Consider the following 26,704-nt stretch of genomic DNA (forward strand, 5'->3'; position numbering starts at 1 on the left):
AAACACAAGTGAATGTCCATAATATACACAGCAACAAAAATATTGTTTAGCATCGTTGCTTGGCAGCCACTCCTAGTTGCGATCTGATTGTTGTTTTTCTTTTGAATCATCTCAGTGGTTTGTGGTTGTTCAATGCCTTCTACAGTATTTTTTGACATGAAATCTTTTTCTGCATTGTTGGGCAAGTTGACATTTTCTGTTGTCTGACATTGTTCCTGGCGTTGGAGTTGATATGACAGCAGGATGTTACAATATTTAAATCGACAAAGCTTGATTGCCAATAAATTGCTCAAAACGTAGAGTTGTAACATCATGTAACATGTTGCTATTTTTTCTATAGTTGATATAAGCTACATGTATTACATTCAAGTGGCAGCATTACTCATCTTGATGCTGTTGGTGTTTTGCAACCATAGACATCGTAGCAGCACTTTCACTTGATCTGAGCATTTTTGGATCAATAACAAATTTTTGTCAGACTTAATCTAGAAATATACTAACAGTTAAACCACCTTAAACATGAAAATCATCTGGAAAGGGTAGAATAATACCTATACTTTGAAAAATAGCAAAATGAGGCCATTCAGTTACTAGCAGTTGAATTCTTTTTGAGAGAGAATGGACAAGACCAGAAGTCCAATAGTTCAAAAGATCAATGAGCTACTTTTAGAAAAAGACTATTGTTATTACCCTTGATTAACCACTCTATTAATATGGGACTGCCATAACATTCGACTGTGTTCTACATTCAATCCTTGAAGTTGAAAGTGAAATGGCATTATTACATTTATCAGATCACACCAACATGTTGGTCAGCTAGTAGAACTCATGAACTTTAATACAAATCTGATTGTTTGTACCATATTCGGCATCCGGTTAGACAGTTTTACTAAAGAAAAATTCACCTTGTAACACATAATTTAACATTACATAAAATAACAATACTGGCACTGGCGGTAGCAGTTTCAGATAGGTGCTATGAATGATGACATACTGATCACGTAAGCATCATTTATGGACACATAGAATAGTTATTTGAATTCAATGCTAGCATTCGCTGCTTCTCTAGCTGGTAATTTTATGATGATGCTTCCCACAGTGAAATGCAGTGCTTATATTTATAAACAGCCATCATCTAGTTGACATAACTTGATAAGGCTGTCAGGGTCAGTATATACTAACATTCCAATCTGGTAATATGATCAGTTACCACTAGCGTTTCTGTCTAGGTAGTATTTACCTTAAATATGTGCTTGCACAAAAATGTAAGTTGATTTTATTTAAAAGTATAGATACCATTTTACTATTTGCAATTTTTTTATGTTAGAGGTGGTCAGTCTGATTTCTAAGATGTTTCAAGATTAAATTTACAAAACTTCATCAAGGTTTAAATCTGTAAGTATTGTTTCTATATAGACAACTAGTTGAATGCCCGGCGTTGCCCAGGTAATAAAAAAGTCTTTAGCCAAAAAATATATTTTTATTTAACATATACAATATTTATCATTTTAACTTTTGAACCTGATATCATGGAAAAAGCGTTTTTTGTGCAGTCCACACAAATTAAAAAAAAATATAACAAATGTAAAGATTTTCAAACTTGTTCAAACAGCTGTAACTTTTAAATTTCATATCGTGAAATAGGTTTTTTGTTGAAATAAATTTAGAGGAAAATGTAACTGCAAAGTTGTGTAACTGTGAATGTGAAATCATTAGCGAGTAACGGCTAAAAGTGGTCTGCTTTTCTACGATAACACTAAAAATTTGTTTGGTATAAGATAAAAGGATTTTAGTTCGTTTTGGTGTGAGTGTCATAAGGCAAATGTTTTGCATAGACACATAGAGTTGTTCCAAGAAAAATGTTTTTGTCGTAATAATGATTTGATACTTACATGTAAATAACGATATCTTTAATTATTTTTGTTTTTTGGCATCAATAATATTAATATGAAATGTATTATTTTTTGTGTTTCCGTCAAGTGAAATACTACAATGATTCTATAGTTGAATGTGTAGTGGTTAGCTTCTGGACCTTGAGCCAAATTTCTCCAAAGATTAATTTTGACCGACAAAAAAGTAGCACTTCAGTTCCACAAAAATCAGACAGTTGCTATAAAGCAAACGCTGAAACAACAACTCAACCGATGGAGATGGGCACAACTGTAGTTTTTCTTGAACTTTGTTTGACAGTAAAGCACTGTTGCAGTATTGAGCTTCAAGTATTAATGCTCAAAGCAAGTAGTATCGAGATTGCGAGGTCTACAAATGTCTGTGAGCAATTATTTTAGAATCAACAGTAACACGCCAGGGATTTGTTTCAAGGTATCTGTGATCTCTATTTTCTTCGGAAGGTCAAAAATATAACAATTATTTTATCAATACTAACTAGACAAGGCAAAAACAACAACATGCTTGCATACTTAGCCCTATTAGTAATGGCAAAATTAGTCATGGTCTATATTAGTACCAGGGCTAGTTTATTAGCTTTTAGTTCTTGGCGTAGTAGGACTAACAAACTAGCCCTAGTGTGCCGAAAACAACAATTTTTTATGAAACTTTTTCGTGCTTCATAAAGTTATTAGAAATTCAATCATTACTTCATTTAGCATGTAAAATCAGGAAAAAGGAAAATAAAATTTATAGTAAGGGTTTTGACTCACAAGAGTCAATGTGAACTGGTGGTTAGCCAGCTGAATTGCAAACATGCGGTTGAAATTATTGGAGTTCAAACCCAGCAAAGTGCAAAATTTTTATTTCAAGATTTTAATGGCTATAGCTATAAGGAAGGACTTTTAAACAGGTGATGACAGACGACAGACAAACAAACATTGAGATTTATGTATATACATGTATATACTAACTGTACTACCCGGCATTCTTGTGTGATACTATTGTTTTTGGACGAACAAATTATTTGTATTTAACATATAACTACATTTTCCATTATGACTTTCAAGCTACCTATCATGAGAAAAATGTTTTGTAGAGTTGAAATAAATTATGAGATAAAATAAAAACAACTGTAAAGGTTTTCAAACTTTGCCAAACAACTGTAACTTTCAAATTTCATATCAGTAGAAAAATGTTTCATGCAGGTTATAAAATTTAGAAAAACAAATATAAAAGGGTTTAAATGTAAATCTGAAATACTTAGCAAGTAATAGATAAAGTAAGTTCTATTTGCTATGATCACAGTAAGACAAAATTTGGTAAAGACACAACTAATACAAACTGAGAAAACAAAATAAAAATTCCGAATATGTTGAAGTAATAATAATAATTTTTGCTTGGAAGTACATGTATAAAAATGTTATTGTTCCACCAGAAACTATTCATCAAAACTCTGCATATGTGGATACCGGTACCTCTCAATACTGGTATAAATGTAAAAATGAGTTCTCGTACTCTCTTTCTCTGACAAAATTTGAGAAAATGTAGAGGCCATTCTGACTCGAGATAATACAATTGTTTGCGTAAAAGATATTGACCTTCGCAGTGATCGAGCTATTGATCTTTACAAAAAAAACTGGAAATAGAAGTTCACAAAATCGCAAAAACAGAGTTAATGGAATTCATAGATTTTCAAATAGTTCACCATTTGGCGTGTGAATACGCTATAAGGTATATGATAATCTATATGATCAATATGCCATACATGGCGCTGTGGTAGAGCTAGTGGTTAAAAACTTGCAGATGCAATCTCCGGAAGTTCTAATTCATCAGGGTGCGGAAGTTTAATTCCAAGATTTCAATAATTATAGTTAGACATGCCAAATGACAAACAGAGACCTCAGAGAAATATATGTATAGATATATAGATAATTACGTCAGGAAGGAAATAAACTTCTGTCCACACAAAAACATCTTCTGGACCGACAATGACACATTCAGACCAGCGCTACAACTGGTGTTTCAATGAGACACATATACGTTCTTCTACTGTAATTTGTTACCATTGCATCGTTAAATGATCGGCTTTCTGTTCTATCATGCAATGCTTGTATATGTTTTAATGGTGATTCATTCTGCAGTGAAGTGACTGGTTTTTTTTGCGTTATGCTCATATAGTGACTGCTGCTGATGATTGCATAAACATGTCTACTCACCATTTCGTTTCAATAGAGCACAATTTTACCAGTACACTGCAGATATGATCCTAATTATATCACAGCCTGGTCATTACTGTCAGAGTCTTAGTGTACTACAGACAGCATACTAGCTAGCAATATACTAGCAATATAGCCACCTACTTGATAATGCTTTTGTTGCATAATAATCAGGATATCCACATAGTAACCACATTTTTATCTGAAGAAATTATCAATACTTTCTCCTTATTAGTTTTACTTATTAGCTGCATTGGCGGCTCAGCCAATAAAGCGTAGGGTTCAAAGTGGCAGTCGCTGGCAACTTGCCAGCACACATTTAAAACTGGGCAAGGTCACCTAGTACTAGGGTAATTCAATACATCTATGAACCAAATAATATCACAGGGCTGAAACAGTGATAATGTACTACAGACAGAATACAAGCTAGCATCATACGGCATCACAGCCATTTATTTCATGATGCCTTTGCAGCATAATAGCCAAAATATCGGGTTCTTTACTAACTATATTTTAATATGAAAATGTAGGAAAGTGTATGAAGTTTAAAAATGTAGCATGAATTTTTGGTACAAGTTTGTGCTGTTTAAAAATTGATGGTAAATCAAAAATAAATCCAGAGTTCAGTAGGTTTAAAATGTCCTTTGTACTGTGAATCTGAGTGCCATTCTTTTGCCATAACTTTGTGGTAAAACAAATCAATGGGTAAATTAATGTTACCATGTTTGTTCCTTAGACATTTATCAATAATAAATAGCACAGGAAGTATTGACGGTGTGACAACTCTGTATTCTGGCAGACCAGCTCTTAAACGGTCAAAAATTGGCTGATAAAATCAGCTTTAATATTTTTTCATTGTTCAGAGTTAATGTTTGGTTGAGTTGGTTTGAGTTATTCTTGTAATTTTACTAGTAGAAGAACATCTCAAGAAGTTTTCTTATCTTCATCATTAAGTTTTGCTTAAGAGATGTCAACAGTACCAACAAAAATAATATGAAGCCAGTAGGCAATATTATCAATACTCGAGATGGAGGCGTATTGTACGTTAGTGGAGACTGAAGTATATAGAAACGTGATAACTCACGGTTTAGTCGCCGGTAAGAAGAGGCACTAGTAAGTAGCACAAATGCAAATAGCCAATGGGAGACTAGGAGAGGCTTCAGCTGTGCAGTGTCGTTGTTTCTAATCAAGTTTCATTTAATCTAAAGACTACTAGTGAGAAGGTAATAGAATTAACAGAGCTAATTACTGGTGGGTTTACAGAGCTTGAATTTATATTAGTGAAACTTCCCTCTATGGTGCTGGTTGTTACTAAATATACGGTATTATTGTGAGTTTTGGATGTGCATCTTTTTATATTTTTATGCTTGTGACTCACTCTGCAACATCACTATACATAATTCTAGCTATTCGGCAAAGTAGCTTGCTTCATTGATTGGTTGACCGTTGATGGTACTCATGCTAGCATTGATGTGAGTAAATAAGTGCCCTGATTATGCTTATAATATAATCAGGTGTTACTATGTTATAGATATATATAATTATATATATATATATATATGTATATGTATATATACATGTATATTAACACTATATGCATATAAAAAATACTTAAAAACTTCAGGTTGTTGGAAAAGTTGCCTAGGGTTACTGACACACATTGACAAAGACATCAGGATTTAAATGGTCAAGCTGCTTACCCAAATTTGCAGTTATTGTATTGTACATACATGTAAGTACACATCCTTCTACATGTGACATACTTTCATGATAAGTTCATCATAAAATACTGAAACTCATGACATTTCAGAGAAAACGCAATATCAATGCATAATGCATCTGGACAATAAATAAGAGATAATGTTAAAGATATTTTGAACCAAATTAAGGAAAAATAGCAGATTGATATGATCAACTTATTATTGGTTTGATTATTTTTGAGAGAAACTTTAAGAGTTCAAAAGTACAAAAGTTGAGAAATGGTAATGAGCTATTTTAGAAGAAATTTTGTTTTTGCTGCTGAAATTAACTGATTTTCATCGCATTGTAGATAGCCTTGCAATTCTGCCACCAGGGCTTGCGGTATGTGTGGGAACTATGAATACATAGCATCCCTTCCAAACAGCTATCATATGTTTATGTAAATTGATAGGGTTGTTTGATTCGCTAAAGAATAACACACCAATTTTGCAATATCATCATTTGACACTAGTGTTGCTCTCCGAGTAATATTTACTATAAGAAAAAATTAGGCCCTCAAAAACGAGCTAAAAATTAGGTGTATTACCTATATTATATGAAACTGAAGTTTTTCAATGTTACAATGTACTGGTTTATCTTGTTCAAACAACTTCTTGATTCACTCAATAAACTTCAAGTTATTGGTGTTGTAACGGATCTTCATAACCATTCATTTTGACTATTTCTTTGGCAAGCATTGAAAAAATCAAGACTGCAGTATCCACTCAGCCACTATACCAATAAAACATTGCGCTTGATGCAAGGGAGACCCTTGCAATTAGCCAGCACACTCATGCACTGAAATTTCACATTGGGCAAGGTAACTTGTAATAGGATATTGCAATACAGATATGAACCAAATTATAACACAGACTGTAATCACTAAAACAATTCTAGTATGCTACAGACAGCATATTAGCTAAAGATATACTAACAATACAGCCGCTTAATTGATGCTGCCTGTTCATGATTTAGGTGGCCATATTGAAGTGATGTAAATAGACCTGGATAGCTCAAGCGTTGCTCGCTGATAAGGAAAGACACTAATGAGTAGTGCTAACACAAATAGCCACCAGGATACTAGGAAAGGTATCAACTTCGCAATTGGGGCTGTTCCTACTCAATCAGTTTAGTTTTAGTGCTAGACCACTAGTGATGAGTTGATAAAATTAACACCACTAGTTACTGAGTGGTCTACAGAGTTTTAATTTCAATTAAAAAAACTACACTATATTTAATAGTTGTCACTAAGGAGTTGGTACTGTCATTGTTTAAGGTGTAGATGCTGTGTATCTTGTTACATTTTTAATTTTATTGATTCACTCCACAACATGAGATTACATAATGCTAGGTATTCAGCGGAATGGCTCCCTTTGTTGACCATTGACCAGATTTTTGTGCCGCTGTTGTTAGCAAAGAGCTTTCCTAATTTACTTGTGACCTCATGTAGTTTAGATACCCTATTTGGCTGTTTGTATTAAACATTATTTAAAAGGCCTCCTTGTATCCTGTTCTGTTGTCTACTGACAGAGTGTGAGGTTTTATAAGCCTACCCCACACAAGCTGAGTATTATGCTTTTATTTTCCTAGGTAATTAAAGTGATAGTAATAATCCATAACTATAAATGACTCGCTTCCTCAAAAAGTTGGCTGACACTCAACCATTTTACCTGTAAAAATGGTGTCGAAATGTATTCTCTGATGAAAAACTAGTTAATCGTTATTGCATCAAAATCATCAGATTTTTCTGTTCAAAAATACAATTTTGCCTAAACACTGCTTAGCAAAATATATGACCATCTACATGAATTTTGTCTGTTTGCAATCAATCTAGCTCGCATTGCAAATAAGCAGCTTACTAACTCAACTATTTAAGAGCTCAGCGTGCGGAAGATACAACTTCATATGTGCCTCAAGTGATTTACATCGGATGAGTTGAGATAAATTTGACAGTTTTAATAGCATATGGGAAATTGATTTGTATAAGCCACACAGTGTGTTATAATCTATACTTGTTCAAAATTAGCAATAAACTAGGGAAAATCAATAAAATTTTGAAAGCCGGAGCAGATAAGGTAAAAGCAAAGTGAGCTGTAACTCAATATATACAAGAATAAAACCTATTGGAATAGTGTGAACAAAAATTATATCCAATATTACACTACATGTGACGACTAGTTGAATTCTGGCCTCGCTCAGGTAATAGAAAATCTTTTTGCACAAAAAAATTTATTTTTAATAAACATATGTAGAAATTAACTCCTAACCTTGAAGGGGAAAATGTTAGTTTATTTCTATGTGTGTTTTTTTCTTGGTACTGTGTTTATTTTTTTGTAATTCGTATTGTACTGGCTGCTTCATTTACTACAGCTCTATATTGATTGCAGTAGTCTTGTTGGCAACAGGAGTTTGAGCATTTATTAGTTGCATGGAAACAAATACTCCTTCTTGTATGCCTTAGCACGTAACTTTATTTTAATTGTTAAGCATAACGTCATGAAAGAATGGTAGGTGCAATAAGTTGCACAATTTATTTCTTAGCAAAACTAGTAGAACAGCGTATTTTATTCGAAGGATTTCTGCCTTCAGGACTTTATTTTCCGAGTGGAAATTCAGTGTGCATCAGACTTTTTGTTCTAAAATAAGGTAAGAGCCATGTAAATACATACTTTTTGTTTCTAAAGTAAAGTGTGGATAAACTATGGTTTTGCATAAGATCCCCATTTGTGAAAAACACAACATATTGTTTTCTAAGTTAATCAAACCCTCAACACTTAGCTTCCATGACAAACACGATCTTCAAAATACTTGTGCACATACTTATTCTCAGAGCTTTATCGGTACTCCTGACAATCTCTCACAGTGCACCATACTGTGGGAGTATCAGTAAATATAAATATTATGCATAGGGTGGCCAATACCACTGCTACAACTGCATTATAAGTAGAAGCCATCTAACCCTCTTTATTATATACAAAATAAGATAACCCTTATATCCAGTAGTACACTTTGCCCAGTTAGGCAACTGTTGAAATTTCTCCCAGACACCATCTTCGATGAATGTATCTACGCTGGCTGGCTAGATACTTTTATATCTTCTCACTTTCCACAATAAATATATCTTTGTTAGAGAAAGTAATACCTTTTCACCGACTCATCTTTTACTTTGCTTAAGTGTAGTTGGTGAATCACGGGCTCAACTACGATTAGGACCGAAAGTCACTCGGAAGATCTGCACTGATCAAATTGCTGGTACCACAACACAATGTATATCAGTTAATTGAACAGATCCTACTAGGATGAGTTCAGACAAACACACTTTTTTAGCATTAACTGATAACACATGTTGTGTGACTTTGTGTAACTGTGTAACATTCATTATAGCAGCAGACACAGGATTAGTCTTTCAGTAATATATGGTCTTTGATTTATGGTCGATGTTTTAGTTTTACAGGAACTGTTTTTAAGTTTGGCTTATTGCTAGTAAACCTTTGAAGTACTTCATAATGCTACACTGTATATTTAGGTCTGTTTTAGTTCTATTTACTCTATTCAGTCTTGTTTGAGACAGAATAGAATTGACTACATAACAAAACTGTGGTTATTGTAAAGATACCAAACGTTACAAAACAGTGTTATGTAATTTATTGATATTCTGAAACATTCATTGGAATGAGTCTATACTTTAAGGCGTAGCTAGTGTCCAGAATACATGAGTAGAAACTGTTTTATTCACAGAATTATATGTGTTCAGAAGAAGGTTACCATAATGACTTCTTAGTTGCAATAACAAATATGACAAAATCTCAATTGTTTTGAACTAATAAAACTCAAAATGTCAAATTTTGAGTGTTTGAAAGGACCTCTTATGTTTATGTTATGCACAATGGTTAGCATTGGTGCTGTAAACATGTTTAGGAAACATAATACGCATGAGTCATATGTGAGGTAATGTGTAACTAAACAAAGTTGTCTCAAATCTCTTATTATTAATTTGTAGCTGTAATATTAACATGGCTCATATAGAAGAAGTTCAACCTCATGCAATAGTTTGCGGTTTCTGCCTGAGACAAGACCAAGCTCTACCAAAACCGAGACAATTACCATGTACCCATGTACACTGTCTTGATTGCCTGACTGGGTTTTTTGATGAGAACCATATCCTGGTTTGTCCTTTGGAAACCTGTGGGTGAGTGTTATTAGGTACCATTGTCTACCGAAAGATATCATTACATGAGATTTGAAAGCATTAATGAAAATATATGTATGCACATAGCTACATAACTGTGTAATATGTGTATAGCTATATAACTGTATAATATGTGTATAGCTTTATAACTGTATAATATGTGTATAGCTATATAACTGTATAATATGTGTATACGGATTGGCAAGTTTTTAAAAAGTGGTGAACCGCTATTGTGTTACTGCTAAAACGGTTATATTATTTTTATGATCTGCAGTCTATAAAATACTTGCTAATAGTAAATAAGAATCACATTTCTATAAATTAATTTACATTAAAAAATTCACACTTCAGCTGTTAGAGATCTGAATTCTTTTTTATAAAGTTAGTTCAATCTTTACAAACACTTTTAAATTTTAAAAGTTTTATTTCAGTTTTGTCTATATTGAACTACATTTAACTCTAACCATTTACTTTTCACTGTTTTCAATAGTAACCATAACTTTGGCAGTAGCTCTGGGTCATTATGTACCAACGATGCCTATTTATTTGTACTACACAGTGTGTTAAAAATAGTTTTACATATACATGTAGACCTAAAAGATTTAAACAGCTATAAGTATTGCAAAAGGTACAGCTGATGTTTGCCTTTTGTTTTTGCGGCCGTCTTTGTTAACCTTTTTGTTCCGTTGAAAGAGTTGTTCACCAACTTGCTGGTACCAGCCAAAATATGTTAGAAAGGGTCACTGCGCCTGAGATGACTATGCTGAACAAACCAACTTATCTGAGTTTTGAAAAAGAGCTCTGGGTGAAAGCTGAACTGCTAGCTAAACTTCAATGATGATGATACTGTGTTGTGGATCTAAGCAAGCTAGTCTGCATAACATCAGTATGCAATCTTTTTAGCGGTCCTATCAACATACGCATTGTGTATTCAAGGAAACCTGAGATTTTGGCAGTCTGGAGAATATCTACCTAAGTTGATCTCTTAGCTGGACCAATTTAAATTAGCAGAGCCATGTTAAAAAAACTGGCGGCACAAACTTTCCAGTACAAGAGTGTTGCCTGCGATGAAATCAAAAGACAATTTATTAAGGATTAAAAGAAACTTTTTCTATAGAGTCTAATGGGGTTTTTATGTTTCCACTTAGAAACAAGGCCTAATGCTATTCCAACAAAATTCTATTCTTTTGCAAACGTACAATCGGCAGCTCTCAATTGATTGCTTAAAACCTATTAGCTAAAACAAGATTACAGTACTTTAAAGGTTCTACCAATAATGTGCAAGTCATAGTTGAATTGCCACTTGCAAAAGTGCTTTCTGTACATCTCATCTTCTACTGAATATCTAATAACACTGGTGCACAACTTAAATTGATGCAAGCAAAGCAGCTGGTTGCTCAGTTTGCATTTTATTATTCAAAACCTACCGCGTGAAAAACAGAAACAAATACAGTTTAAGACAGTTAAATTTAATTCTACATAAAAAGGCATACAAAAATGAGTACTTGTAAATGCAAAAACATAATTGTTGCGCTTATGTATGTATATATGAGTATACTTGTGCAGTGATTGAATAATGTTATTGTTCTGTTGTTCTTTAAAGAGATTTATAATTTAATCTTTTGCCTTTTTAGTTTTGGTCCTGAGTTCAACAATATTTTTGCTTCATTTCACTAGCCGTTTTGGTCTAAAGCTCTAGACCACAGTATTTTGGCAAAAAAACAGATGACTAAGGCATTATCGGGCATTAAACAAGGTGTTTGCACCAGCTGTTTCAAATAACTCTATGTAACTGATCTTTATCAATCTGCCAGCAGGTGCTAGCCGTCGTTTTAGTAACATCCTTTTTGTTGCTGAGAGTTTACTGCATGACCTCTTCACGGAAGGAGATGGTGTACTTAATAATGTCAATACTTTAACTACATTTACAACATACATTGACATTTGATACTTTGACTAACATTTTAAATGCTTCTAATATTGGCTCTAAACTTAGAAGGTTGTACCAGACTAAAGAATCGACCATGCTGAATAACCCTGATTTCCACCAAACTCTTTTGTACCATGTGTGATACTTTCTGCTTATATCTTCAACCAATGACAAGTAAAACAAGTGACCAGGAACTAGTATTATGTGCGATTGCTTGTCCAAAGTGTTTATTCATTTGTAACAAAAAAACTTTTACCAAATGCTTGATAACAGGCTGCTAGGTACCTATTAGTACATATTTAATGGTAGCAGCATATGTCAAAAACAAAATAGTCATTTTGGCACTAGACAAGTGATGCTGTTCAGTTGCTTCACCTTGAAACTTACGGAGTTTCCAATTTTCAAGACTTGGTCAGGCAGCGGTTTGAGGTCATTTAAGTGGGAGCATTGCAAGTTGAAGCCGATTATGGGTACAGTGTACAGCTTGGACTTGAATTTTTTCTTTTCATTAACAAGGATCTTGTATTCTTAGAATGTTTTTATGAGGAACTTTGTCCAGTTTTTCTGGACAAATTTCTTTGTGAACATACTTTATGAGGAATTTTAATTTCAAGAAATTCATTTCACTTTGTCTAGATGATCTAGCAAAAAATTTAGCTGATCCAGAAAAGGTCAAAACCTAGCTTGCATCAGCTCTGTTGCTTAAAATGTGGGTTCTGAAGTGCCTGTGACAAATTTGGGCACTAATCCCTGTGCTTTCCAAATACATATTAATAGAATGCTTGTGTGTAGCCAGGAATGTTACCACAAAATGAGATGATCAATGGCGGCTAGTGTTTGATAATAAAATAAAAAGGTTGGTAATTATGAAACTTAGTTTTATTGAGCAAGCACTCAATATCAATGGTTATCCAAAAGGAAAGCATGAATTATTTATGTGGATACTGGCTATAAGGTTCTGTCTATTAAACATGGAAAGACAAACGCCTATGACAGTCCAGGGGAAGACCCAACGCACCCTCTCATTCACCATGCAGCTGTGCTTAGATCTTAAAATTACTAAAATGGCGTTTTGCAGACTTTTGAAACACTGCACCTCATTCACCCTCATGATCATCATCATCATCATTTCTCACCAAATAGGTCGTCTCTCATTATTCCAAGCTCATACAGAAGTCTGAATATTTTTTGTAACCAAAGATGTATTGTAGAGGACTGGGACATATACCAATTATTACGCACATATATATATCCTTACTAGCATTTGCCTGAATTTCCTGAACTTGCTTTCCATTATTTAATCGTATTCCTGAACTGCCTTTCTATTATATAATCGTATGCTTATCCTGTGTGCAATTCATATTATATCCTGTGCATCCTTTGTGTTATAAATAGACTGGTGGGCGGAGCTAGACCGCTATATAAGCCAGCGCAGTGAGTAGACAAGTTGTGGTTGATATCACTCAAACTTGTGAACGCATGTTGTTAAAGCTATCATTAATAAAACTATTACATACTCGCAAGAACTGATTATATTGACGCCTGCCTGGTTGGCTCAACGATTACGCAAGCAGGCTCATTGTAACCATCAGACGGAACTGCCAGGGTGGCTCTATAAGGCTAGGGATCGATCCACGTCTTTGTCTAGACATGATTGGGTGTGCCATGGCATAAGAAATCGAGTCCTAAGGCAAGCCGCTAGTGGATCCAGACTAGCCTAAGATAGAGATCCAGAGGGCAGGCCGGGGTTTGGATTTAGAGCGAGCCTGACTACCAGGTTCTTGTCTTGGACTGACTTGACCGCTCTTGGCGGGTCAATCAGGCCTGGGACAAGGCAGGCCAGTAGCTCAGGTTGTGTCTCTCTTGTTAGGAAATAAAGCTGACTCAGCTACCGGAGTCAGATCCTTTACAGTATAGCCCCTTTTAGCAGTTCTGCCAATGCTGACAGGGGTTTGCTTCAGTTTTAGCATGCACACCATCTCCTTCAGAGTACCTGATCAAGATAAAAAATACCAATGTTGTTTCCGTATACTAGCTGGTAGTAGTGATATTATTCCATCATTTGACAAAATCACACATTTCACCTACACCACTCAAAGCGTTGGTGATTGTAGAGGTACCCCCTTAAGGCCAACACTTAAAAAACATGTGCTATTGTTACACGGGTCTTCTCTATCACTGTCTAAACTCATGACACCTCATTAGAGAGCAAATATTGTGATAGCCCTGAATGAGTGCCCACCTAACTTTTTCTGTTCAGCCTCTATGCAAAGTGAGAACCGGTCTGATAAATTATAATCAAATCAATTTTGCATGTAGGATTTGGCGTCGTTATTTTGTTTACCAAATCGAAAGTACTGAAGTTTAATAGGGTGGTTGGCCAAATGAGCACCTTGAGTTTAAATTAATTTCTAAAAAATTAAAAAAGAGAGTAGAGCTTCACTTGCACTACCACCCTTGCAGAATTATAGAAATTTAGTAAGGTAGCCCTGATTGAGTGCCAATTCAAACTTAACCGTTCATCTTTCAGACTTCGAGAATAATGAAGGTGCACCCTCAAAATACAATTATCTTAAAATATGATTTTTTATTGTACAAAAAGGAACATGATGAGCTTTTCACCTCAGCATCCAAAACCTTTCTTGATAATAAAATATCAAAAAAATGTTTGCTCGAGTTTAAATTTGACAGTCGGTGTGCTTATTTGGTAAGCCAAAATGACAAAGACACCAAAATGCTGTTCACCAAAAATATTTTCACAACACCTGAAGGAGACATGATGACTGAATTTTCTAAGTTCATCAATTCTTATGCGCAAAATAGCAATAATTTTCCTTCAAAACTAGTGGCAAAGCTGGAGTTGCGATCTTTTCCAAAAGTGTGTGGTCAGACAACTTCTCTCAACCTGCTAACAAAAATCCATTTCATTTGAAAACAGCTTTGTTCAGACTTTTTCGTCGAATTAGGTTAAACAAATTTTTTACAGGCCCACCAAAAGATATGGTGAAAGCGGAGACAGAAACAGTTGAGTGATAAATTTTTAGTGATACAAAGTGGAAATGTTAAAAAATGGTAACAAAGTTAAAAGAAATCCATGTGCATACTAAAGCTTAGCTTCAAGTTTGTGTGTTTAGTAAGCTAAACTTATTTGAGGTGATTTGAAATTTGGTGTTATACGTGTGTCTGCGTTGAAGGTAAGAACTCTCTACTGTAAAATATACTGTTACATTTTATTGCAGATCATAACCAATAAATACACTATATACAATAAAGTTACAGTAGGAAATATAGCTACTAAGGCTAGCATACTATTTTATTACTAATTCTTAATATTTACAGCACCTATATAAAATTTTGACAATTTTTGTCTGTTTTATTCTATAGTAACTCATAACATATCAAGATGATAAGCAAGTAAGATGCAATGAGGGCTAATATGCCCAGTAGCATGGCTATTCGAGGCACAAAGCTTGAGTTAACGAATGAGAATTACATGTATAATGAAGAAAACATGGTTGTCTGAGCAAAATAAATCCAAAAAAATCAACTTCAGAGATTCTATGTAGCTTGTACTGCTCCGAAGCAGCCCTAAAACCGTAATGACTAATGCTTTCCCTTAGCTAAATGGGCAAGAAATATAATGCTGATGGCACTTGATAGGCAACCCATCTATGGCCAACAGACTGTGGAGGAGGAGGGTGGAAGGAGTATTACAAACAATGAATGATGAGTGTTGTAATGTGTTGAAAATTTAGTTTGAGATCTAAATTGTGTAAAGGCTAAAAGACATATTCTTAGTTGGAATAGCTGTCGTATAGGCAAAGCACGAGATCTTTTAAACAAAAGAGTTGATAGAAAACAAAAGTTTTTATGATATATTATTCTAAGCAATCATTTCTGGATGATTAAAATTTTGTCTAAGTAGGTCATTGGAGCATTTTCCCATGATTCCAAGAAACAAACTATTTTCCTGTTAACTAGAGTATTATGCACAGGCAAATGGGGCATTAAGGGTGAAATAAGTGGGGCCTGGTAAATAAGTCTCAAGCTTTGTCGCAGTTGTTTTCTCAACGGTTCTATTTGTCTTGACCAGTTTAGTGTACTATCTATTGTAACGCAAAAATATTTGATGTTATCCATCATTTTTATGATTTGTCCATTTATGGAAATGTTTTTTACCAAACGAAATTTATTTTGTAGATTTCGAATAACTATGAAATTAGTCTTGTCAACATGCCATGTTAGTTTGTTTTGAACACACCAATTTTTATCACGTCCAATTATTCAATTATTATACCTATATATTTATTCAAACTTTTATCAGTATAAACTAAGTTACTATAATTAAGAAACAGAATAGTTGTGAATTTATCAGTACTTTTACAAGATCAATTAGGTATAACAAAAATTGTGTTGGTCCAAAGATGAATCCTTGTGGTACAACACATTTAATTACTAACGGTTGGGGTATTTTCTGAGTTACAACAACTTGAAGACGATTTGAAAGATAATTTTAAATTAATTATATTTACCGGGTAATGTTTGTATTATATAATTACTATAGTACTCCTACATACAACTTTTCACCATACGAGGCCAACCTTAGAACAGATCAAAATAGTATTCTGAGGGTGCACTGTGGTAGTAAAGCCGTATAGCTTCTGGTCTCTATTGTCACAGTAAGATAATGAACGGGCACATATGACATCCACATGCATGAATTTTCTTTAGATAGAAAGATATGTATTTCAGATGATGGCTGTTGTTATTTACATGTATTTAAAAATCACAAGCCAACTATTGATAATAGCTCCCAATGTTTAACAAATACCTACAGGACATTCAACTCTCATAAATCAAGAGTCATATAACCAAAGTCTGTCGATTAGTGGCTACGGAACCAAAAAAAGAAGTCACAATTTTGAAGGTTTAACATTGGAACTCTTTCAGACTTTAATTACTAATTTAAATATTATTCTTGAAAACTGTGCCCAAAAAGATTTTAATGCCCTAAGAATGAAGTTCACTTTGAAACTATGCTAATTTATATAAACTTATTTAGGATGGGAGCATCCATCCTCTTAAAAGTGCTACCTGTATTGAGGCACTGTCAACAACTTCTCATTTTAAACTAATCTATAACTATATTTCTCAAAGTTCGTTGTATGTGTTTTTGTGTGTTCATGTAGTTGTGTATTTGTCGTTGGGATTGTCAAGCTATAGCTATTATTTTAGCATTGCGCCCAAGCATTACGGCGCTCCTGCTAAGCAGTATTTTGGGACCTAAGGATATGCAACACAATGCTTCTTCGCCTTTTTTGTTAGAGCTAACTTGTTCAGCTACATGATATTGACAATAATTTATCTACAAACATAAAATTTGGCGATTTGTGTACTGCTTATGTAAATTATTAAGATAGATATGTTGTTCACCATAGGAAGTTCAGGGTTATCTGCTTCCACAAAAAAAGATAAAACGGATAAATCGTAAAAGTTTAGTTAAAAACTTCTATACATCCCTATCACAACTTCCTGAAAGTATGTGTTTAGAAAGCTAAATTTATTTAAGTTAGATTCAGCATTAATGTTACATATCTGTCTCAAAGGTAAACACTCTCCGCGTAGTACCACGTAATGTTACATGTATCTTATCTTGCAGATCCGAACCAAAAATGCGCTAAAGTCATTGTAGGTACCTATGGTTACTACGACTAACATAATGTTATGTTACTATTTGTAATGATGATGATTTTGATGAGCTATATGAGGAGGCGATTGCATTAGATTACAGTGCATTGGTGATTACTACGGGTTTCTATACCACTCTATAGTGCCTTTATAGCGTACCATATTTTTGCCCTTTGCACAATTGAACTACATTCATAATAATTGTATAGCAAATACTTGTTCATTGTAATCATAGCAAAACATATTATATGTAGACATTACTTGCTAATGACATCACCTTTACATTTAAATATATATTCATTTATATTTTTCATCCCAACTCATTTTAATGAAACACTTCTTTCGAGTTATGAAGTTTGAAAGTTACAGTAGTTTGACATAGTTTGAAAACCTTTACAGCAGTTTTTATTTTCTCTCTTAATTCATTTAAACTAAACAAACACTTTTCCCGATGATATGTAGTTTGAAAGTTGGAATGGCAAAATGTTGTTATATGTTAAATGCAAATTAATTTTATGTTAAAATAAGTTTTTTATAATTTGGGCAACGCCGAGTAGTACACCTAGTAGCATACAAATATAACATACAGGGGAAAGTATACCATATGTTATCATGAATTGCTTCGACACAGAAACTTGGTCTTTGGCGTTTTGTCAAAAACAATTATCATTGTTGGGTCTTATATATATTTTATAAATATTTTATACATATATTTTTTTATGCAACGTTTTCATTAACAGGAAGGTGTTTGAAGTCTCCCTAAATGACTTGCCAGCGTATGACATAGCTAAGGCAAAGCCAAGATCATGTGATGTCTGTACCCTCAATGGAGAGGAGAATGGATCAGCTGTAGTCTATTGCGTACCTTGTGATAAAGTTTTCTGTGCCAAACACGACCAGGTAACTATTTATTGTGGTTTATTAGTTTAAATTTCAGTTACTATCAAATTTTTCCTCATCGAGTACAATGGATGGTTAGAGAAACATGATGCTTTTGATGCTGTGTTCTTCACAGATAAAAATTTCATATGGTATTAAAGCTCTCTAGCTAATTATACTTGTTTTTCACATTTTTGTATAAATTATCCTTGCATCAATTTGATTGGCATGAATTTCTGTCAACTCTTAAAACACACTAAAGAAAGAAAAAGCAACAAAAGTTACTTTATTTAGTAATAAGTTTAGCTGAGAGCATCGAGCTTTAAAAATTGCAAAGCGATTTTGTACAACAACACTAAGAAGTCTGCTATGTTTTTTAAATAATTACTCTCCATGAAATGACTTTTCTACCTTTTACCTGTACTTCTGTGGCATTTGATTAAAACCAGAAAACAACTTCGCTTACTCGAGCTAATCAGAGCTATTTAATCAATAACTATACTTGCAAGAGTTGAACTACTAAAAGTCAAAAAAGAACAATTATTTTACTATGTTGTGTTGACGCATTTGATAAAGTTTATTAAGCGATGAGTTGAAGCAATTCAGACACAGATAATAATTGTCACTGATCCTTTTAAAAGAAAACTATTCTGAAGAGGCAACAAAAGAGCATAACTCTTAACTACCTCAGTTATTCTCACATTTCAGAAGCACAAGGGATTTCTTAAGGATTTTGGTGAATCACACAAAACTATGGACATGGAGCAGTTTGAGCAACAGAAAAGCTGGCAGCAAAGCAGAGTCTGTGTAGATCATGATAACAAACCCTTCACCATTGGCTGTAGAGAGTGTCTAAAGATGGTTTGCAGCGGATGTCTTTCTTCAGCAGGAAAATGTCCAAATGGTAAGTGACTGAAGTTTTACATGGAACTGCGCAATGTACAATCAGGGAGATTATCTATACTACAAGTAGAAGCTTATACTTTATTAATGATAATTTAGTCAAATAGAAGCATAGAAAAACTACATCGGATACTAAGAAAAAAAATTTGCTTCAACATTCCAGTTTGATTCTGATGCTGCAGGTGATGAAAGCAAAAAGTAACCATAAGCTGGTCAATGTTAAACTTTAGAGGGTTTTTTCCTATTCTAAACTCAGCATAAAACCTTTCTAGTAATTAGATTTAGTGAATAATAACAAGATAGATAAGGTGCCTTAATCCACTTATATAGGGTGGATTAAGGCATAATAATATAAGTCTCTCAATTGCTTGGAAAATTTGTAACAATATCACCAACCAACCACTAGAGAGTTTAAATATGCCAGTTGGTGATCTGAAGCAATTACATTTAACTTGGGAAATAGAGAGCAAATAGAACAATAAAATGTTTAATCACACAATATTTGTTCATCTTAAACAAATGTCTTTGAGAAACATTAAATTTTTCTATTAGGAGTTTACTAACAGCTCTTTTCTATTTAATCAGAAAGCAGATCTCCTTCCTATTTTAAATCTATCATAAAGTTTAATAGAAACAGCTCAGATGCTCACCTAAAGAAAGGAGCCATCTGGGTGACATAAAAGGTTTTAAAAACAATAATTACAATGCAATGCATAATGTTGAATGAGTGACAAAGTTATTTGAAAAATTTTCACAAATGTGATATAAAGCAATTAAGTAAAAAAAAACATTGCATCTCTATTCAGTTGCAAAAACATTTTGCTGCTCTTACTGAGTTGAAAGCACATTTTGCAGCTTGGACCACATGAAGTTCAAACCAAACACTTCAAGTTTATTATAATATGTGTTCAACAGGAGACCATCACCAGATGATGTCTCTTGATGAATTGGTAGTTCAACTGAATGATGAACTCCACCAATTGAAGAAAGGAATCATAGAGAAGGAGGAGTCTTTAGAGAAACTCTTCAAGTCTACATCTGAAACCCTGGCTGATTATGATAGAGAAACAGATGATATGTTGAAGAAGATTTACAAAAATAGAGATGAGCAGGTTGACCTACGCTAAACTTGTTTCCATTCTTAATAAGCTGAAAACTGATATCAACAGCAAATAGGAAACTCAAACTTTGGTTATCTTGTTGAAATTGACTGTAGATATTCCTTCAGAATGTACATAGAATGTACAATACATAAAAACCAAACATAATTTTAATGTGTTTGATTTTGTAACAAGATTTTGACATAATATTGGATCAGACCATTGGCAATATTTCTATCATTTTTTGCTCAATATGTGTTATACTCAGTACCATAATCGTATTTAAATTTGAAATACTTGTATGAACTTATAAACAGTAAGTTTATAGAGTATTGTAGTCTTCCTCTGACTTCAACAACTTGTCTAGATTTCTTCTATTTCCCATGTAAGTTTAGTAGCACCACTGCTGCTGTGACCCATTTATATAACATACACATGGCTAGCTCTAAGCTAGTGCATTGCTACGGATACATAATATAATTACATATATAATCTATTACAAATTAGCAGCGTATAGCATATTGATTACAGTAGGACAATGATGTGGTTTAGATTGAAATTGTTTTGTTTTTGATGTTTTATGGTTAAGAATAGAGGGAAACAATTTTTAATTGGGTTACTTTAATAAGGAACTTTTGAATTAGTTTAAGTTGAAACAATGTTATAGATGGAGAGTCTGAGACTGCAATACCAGCAACTGGAAGAAGAGTTTATAAAAGCAAGACTGAAAACTAAAACTATGATTGCAGACCACCTGGAAAATAACGTGCTGTCTAAGTGGAGTCAACTCAGGAACTTCTATCGCAATGCTGAGTCAAGGGCTCAGCATGCTCATGTTGTGAGTTGAATTAACAGAACTGTAATGGTATCTAAAACATCACTATGATCAGCTGTTTATTTTATGTGAAAACTTATATTAAAAACTAGTGAAATTATATGCATAAAATTAAATAAATAGAATGCATACTATACTGAAGTTTGTTAAACTTGGACAAGTTGATAGCTGAATGGGTTCTGAAATAGAAACGGTGAAATGATTTTAAAGAGCAACTGATTGAATACTATGACAACAGTAAAATAGGGAATATTAGCCTACAGCGTAGTATAGCCGGATTGTTAAGAGAATTATTTTTGCTCATGTGTGTTACTCTCATCTGGATATGGTCAATATAATAGCCAATGTGGAACAACTTTTTTACCAAAAAAGTATATCTTCCATTTATTTACAATCAAACAAAGGAGCTGGAAAGAAAGGTGTTTAGCTTTGCCATTATAGTGAACTTCTGTAACTTCATGATTCATACAAATAGAAAAGAAAAATGTCAGTTTTTTTCTAAATCCAAGTGTATTGTCAGAAATTTAGCTCTTGAGCTGCTAACATAATATTATTTGCAAGGTTACAAATGAGTGTTCAGTAAAACCTAGTAATTGTAAAAAAAACATGTATGTTGTCATAACTTTAGCCGGAAGATCTATGAAAAAGATTATGGTAAAAAAGTTAGTATTAATAATTTACATCAATTAGAAACCATAAAAAACACTAGAAATATGTTGTGAAGTCAAGGTGGACAACTGCCTAAATAAAGCATTTTCAGTGTTGGATGGCTTATCTACATTGTATATTGCGTCTACGTGTACACTATTGTTGCTCAGGAAATTGTAATTATTATTTTATAATTAAAACAATACTCTTATTAGGACTGTTGATGGGTGAACGGAGTTATAGACAATTAAGGGACCTACAATTAACAGAATCTACAGATCTGTAATATTGTGGTGGACGCCGGGCCAATACTTTACACTTTTTGTATTTATTTTATTATATGTTTGTATATGTTTTATATGTCTGTAAATATTTTATTATATGTGTTGTCTTTTTTTATTGTAGCCTTGTTACTCGTTATGCTAGTAACTGTCGTCATTTGTGTTGTCATACCAACGCACTAGCGGGCCTAATTATTCACATTGTTAGCCGGTGTTCTTACTCGGCCCAGTTAGCCCGAACAACCGATTTTATTGCATATAAAGGAGCAACGCTCACTAAGTAGAGCAGAGCAAATGACCGTACGCTCCTCGGCTAATGAATTTCATTCGCTAATAAAACATTGAACGAAATCATGCGCAATTTATTTCTGTATGAAATAATCTAGGTCGTGCTAAGTAAAAGCCGGCAAATTCCTTTACAATATGTCTGACATGTTTTATCATCGCATAGGATAATTTTATAGTACAATTTGCAAAGGGAAATTAAGGTTGACGGTAAACAGGTTTCTATTAGTTCAACACATTTAAAAGATTGCTTCCTTTCATTTAAATACTCACATAATACACTGATGCTATTAATTTAGTAGTCACTAATGAGAAACACTTGTGCAAAGCCTATAAAAGGTGCATTTCGCTGGTCTTGGTCATACGAGATCGCAAGGTCGATTTGTACAACATGGCTGATAATTTGTAATGAGTTAAAAAGGCATGCATTTGCTTTTTGAAAGTCCATCTGAAATGATTCAAAAACCTTTATAAGAATATTGCAGTTGACTGTTTGATTTGTAGAATTTTGTTCATAGCAATCCTTCCTTGACAAAAACTCTTTTTACATCGATGGCTTTGCACTAGTTGATTTCAGTCATTAGTATTACTTTTTCAAAAGCTGAAGCCTAAAAATTATAAAAAATATTTAACACCAATAAGAAACAATAAAACTAGTTTACTGATATCACAGTCATAACTTATTAGTATTAAAGTATTAAGCCATTATTAAGTATTAAGCCAACTGTTTGCCGAAATCAAATAACCTAGTTCGAAGAAAGCAATCAATCTTCCTATAATTGCTTATTCACTGTTTAATACTTAAAATTCAATATTTTAGCCAACAATAAATTGTACATATAATATAATGAGCCATCATACATATTTAGTGTGACGTAGTGTCAGGATACAGACGCACAAGGATTGAGATACAGAGATTGGTAGAGGAAGACTTACCATCTTTAGATATTCCTGTAGCGGGTAAATTGAGAGAAAAGGGTGAGTTTGGTGCATTTCAATTAGACATTCATTTTGTTTGGAAGTACAAACAGTTTTTTTTAATTCTCTCTTTTTAGTCTTTTATGCTTTTAGTCGTTAATCTTTTTATAAGCCGCCACCAACTATAAGCCACCCCCTCAACAATGGTCTTTTGAAGTGATAGTTTTATGACATGTAAAGGTCACTCTTTGGTTTTTTCTTTCATTTACTACATTTATGTAAATTGCGACATGAGTCACTTGCCAAGTCTGCTGTCTTTGAATTCTGTCACATGAATGCAATTGCTGATGAGTTATCAATTGAACAATAAGTGTTGTAACCTTTGCGGATGATGAGGAAGGGTGAGGAAAGGAGTCGTTTTGCTGTGTTATGTTTTTAGCTAGCTCCTCACATGCAAAAGGCTCTAAAAATCGGGCACATTTTGTAAAAAGTCTCATAAAATGTGCAACAATATGACTCGTAGTTTTAATATCATGAGTTAACACAGCTTTAAAATTACTAACCAATTTGCTGCAGCACTTTTTTGCAATAATGAGAAGTAGCCAAACGATAAAAGTCCAAATAGTCAAATGACAGCAACTTCAACAGTTGAAGTCATTACATACAAGACCTCAAAAACTTTACCTCAAATACTGAATATTTCTTAGCGTTTTATTGTTGAATGTCCTAATTGTAGCATTTGCATATATCCACACTAAACTTGAAATGCATTAACGGTTATTATCATTAAAAAATCTCATTTTAGTTTGTTTTTTTAGATACTAATTTTCTTTGAACATGCTAATATTTTTTAGTTTATGCAACCACAATTTACTTATCTGACAGTATTTACTCTACAATTCTGAAGTCATAATTTAATTTTTTTTCTAAAAAACCTGCTTTTGCCTGGTTTCTCCAGAGCTCAAGACTGAATACCCAAATAGATTAAATGTCTCTACCCTATTCACCAGCCAGTGTTGCCTTATTTTATTCGATGATTCCAATTGTTAGCAGGCGGAAGACTTAAGATTAATTTGAAAGTTGCCTTCTCTAATTATTTTTTTGTTTAGTCATGAAAATGCAAAATGGTACATTAAATGATTGTTGGTAGCTGTTAACTTGAAACTTTTTTTTTCCTCAAATAAAACCACTTTTTGTTTGTTTTTTTTTTTGCGTATTTTAAATAATTATTTTGGAATTAGTGACTAAATCAGCCAGATCTACTAATTAGTTTTACAATTTTCACTGACCAGTGTTACCTTATAAAATCTACCTAATCATTTGTAGCTGGGAAGTGTGAGATGAACTTGGAAATTGCCTCATCCAATGGTTTTTCACTTGACCACCAACTGAAACTTGAGCCAATCAAACCTCTTCCTAAATTCCTCAAACTCCTTCATACCATTGCTTTACCTAGGAGGCCTTACTCTGTAAAAGTTTCTAACTCTAAAATATTCTCCAGCCTCTTCAATAAATCAGTAGTTACCATCGATAGCGCTCACCAACTTGAAGGTTCATTTCTCACATTCAACAACCGTCCTCTAGCAATAGAGGTCTACAAAGAGGAACTCTATACAGCAGTTGGTGGGAATCCTTGGACTATCTATGTACATGATCGGCAGGGAAAGCAAGTCAACTTCTGGAACCATAGCGACTACGATGATTGGACCGGGCTAGCAATAACCTCCGATAAAGTTGTTGCTCCTGACAGGAATAACAAGCTTCTCATCATCTACTCCCTGACAGGTAGTAAAATCAAAGAGATTTCTTGTGTTCGACTTAGCAAAGCCGAAGTTTCACTGTGTGCTGCAGGGCTAAACAAGGTTGTTGTGTCAGACTACAGATCATCTCAAATCTTCATGGTAGATATAGCTAATGGTCAGCTCCTCTGGAATTGTAAAGATGTGAGTAAACCTCAAGGATTGACATGCTATGAAGAAAGATATGTGCTAGTGGCAGCATATGGGAGCACTGCTGTAAGAGTCCTGGATAGTTCCAAAGGTTAGCGACTATTAAATACATAAACTATTTAGGATGAATGAGACTAAAACGTGGTCATATTCTATTAACTTGACTATGTACATGTATATGAGTGTATGTTACCTTTTATAATATATACATTAGTAACTGGATATTATTAGAATTGTTCATTGAACTAAGCGTATTATTTGAATTATAAATGAAACTTACATGTAGCTAAAATGAATTCAGCTGCTTTTTAATAACTTGACTATAAGCCCTTCAACTTTATTTATTAAATAAAATACTTGCTAGAAGATAAAATAATTGTAGCTTTTGGTTTGCGTCATCCGATTTTATGTTTCGTAAGACCAAATTATAAGCTGACTGCTACCATTCTTATAAATTGATTTGCGAATCATATTGAATTAGAAAATTCAACATTTTTTTATTTCCATCAGCATTCACGTTAAAGCTGTTTTCCACATTTAGATAAAACACTGAGATTCAGTAACTTCTCCTCTAAAAAACATTTCATGTGTGACTAGTGGGTTTGCAGTAATTAATAATGCCCAATAATACATGCATTTACTGTTTAAATTATTACTTAGCAATTCAAATTCAGTCAATAAACTTAGGTACTTGAGCTTAAGACTTGATGACGAACACATTATTTTCTGCAAATACATTATTAATTCTGTTGTTAACGCATGTTTTTAAACTGTCATTTGATCATTTAACGAGTAATTGAAAATTTTTGCAAAAATAATTATATCACTAATTTCATTACTAATGTGCTTATCTGCTAAGTCCGTTTGTCACCTCATATTTATCACACTACCCATATTATTAATTATTCAATTTAATAATTTAGGCCTAACGCCAGCCATTTCTAAAATTTTCCTTAATGTAATGCATAATTCAATTTGACGATTGTTATTAAATTTGATAATGTAACTTATAATGCAAGTATTTTCAGAACTAATTTGATAACTTGATGCATAATTTGTTTTTTGTAGAATCAATTTACATCAATTATAAGTAATACCGATGCATACATCAAAATGTAATACTGATGCATACATCAAAATGTAATGTTGATGCAATTGATTTAGAAGCTAAATGGACAATTTATTGTATAATTCAATTTGATGTAAAATTTAATTTAATTGTTTTATTATTATACGCTTTATTATTATAGTTA

Source organism: Watersipora subatra, chromosome 10, assembly GCF_963576615.1.
Source record: "Watersipora subatra chromosome 10, tzWatSuba1.1, whole genome shotgun sequence".
NCBI lineage: Eukaryota > Metazoa > Bryozoa > Gymnolaemata > Cheilostomatida > Watersiporidae > Watersipora > Watersipora subatra.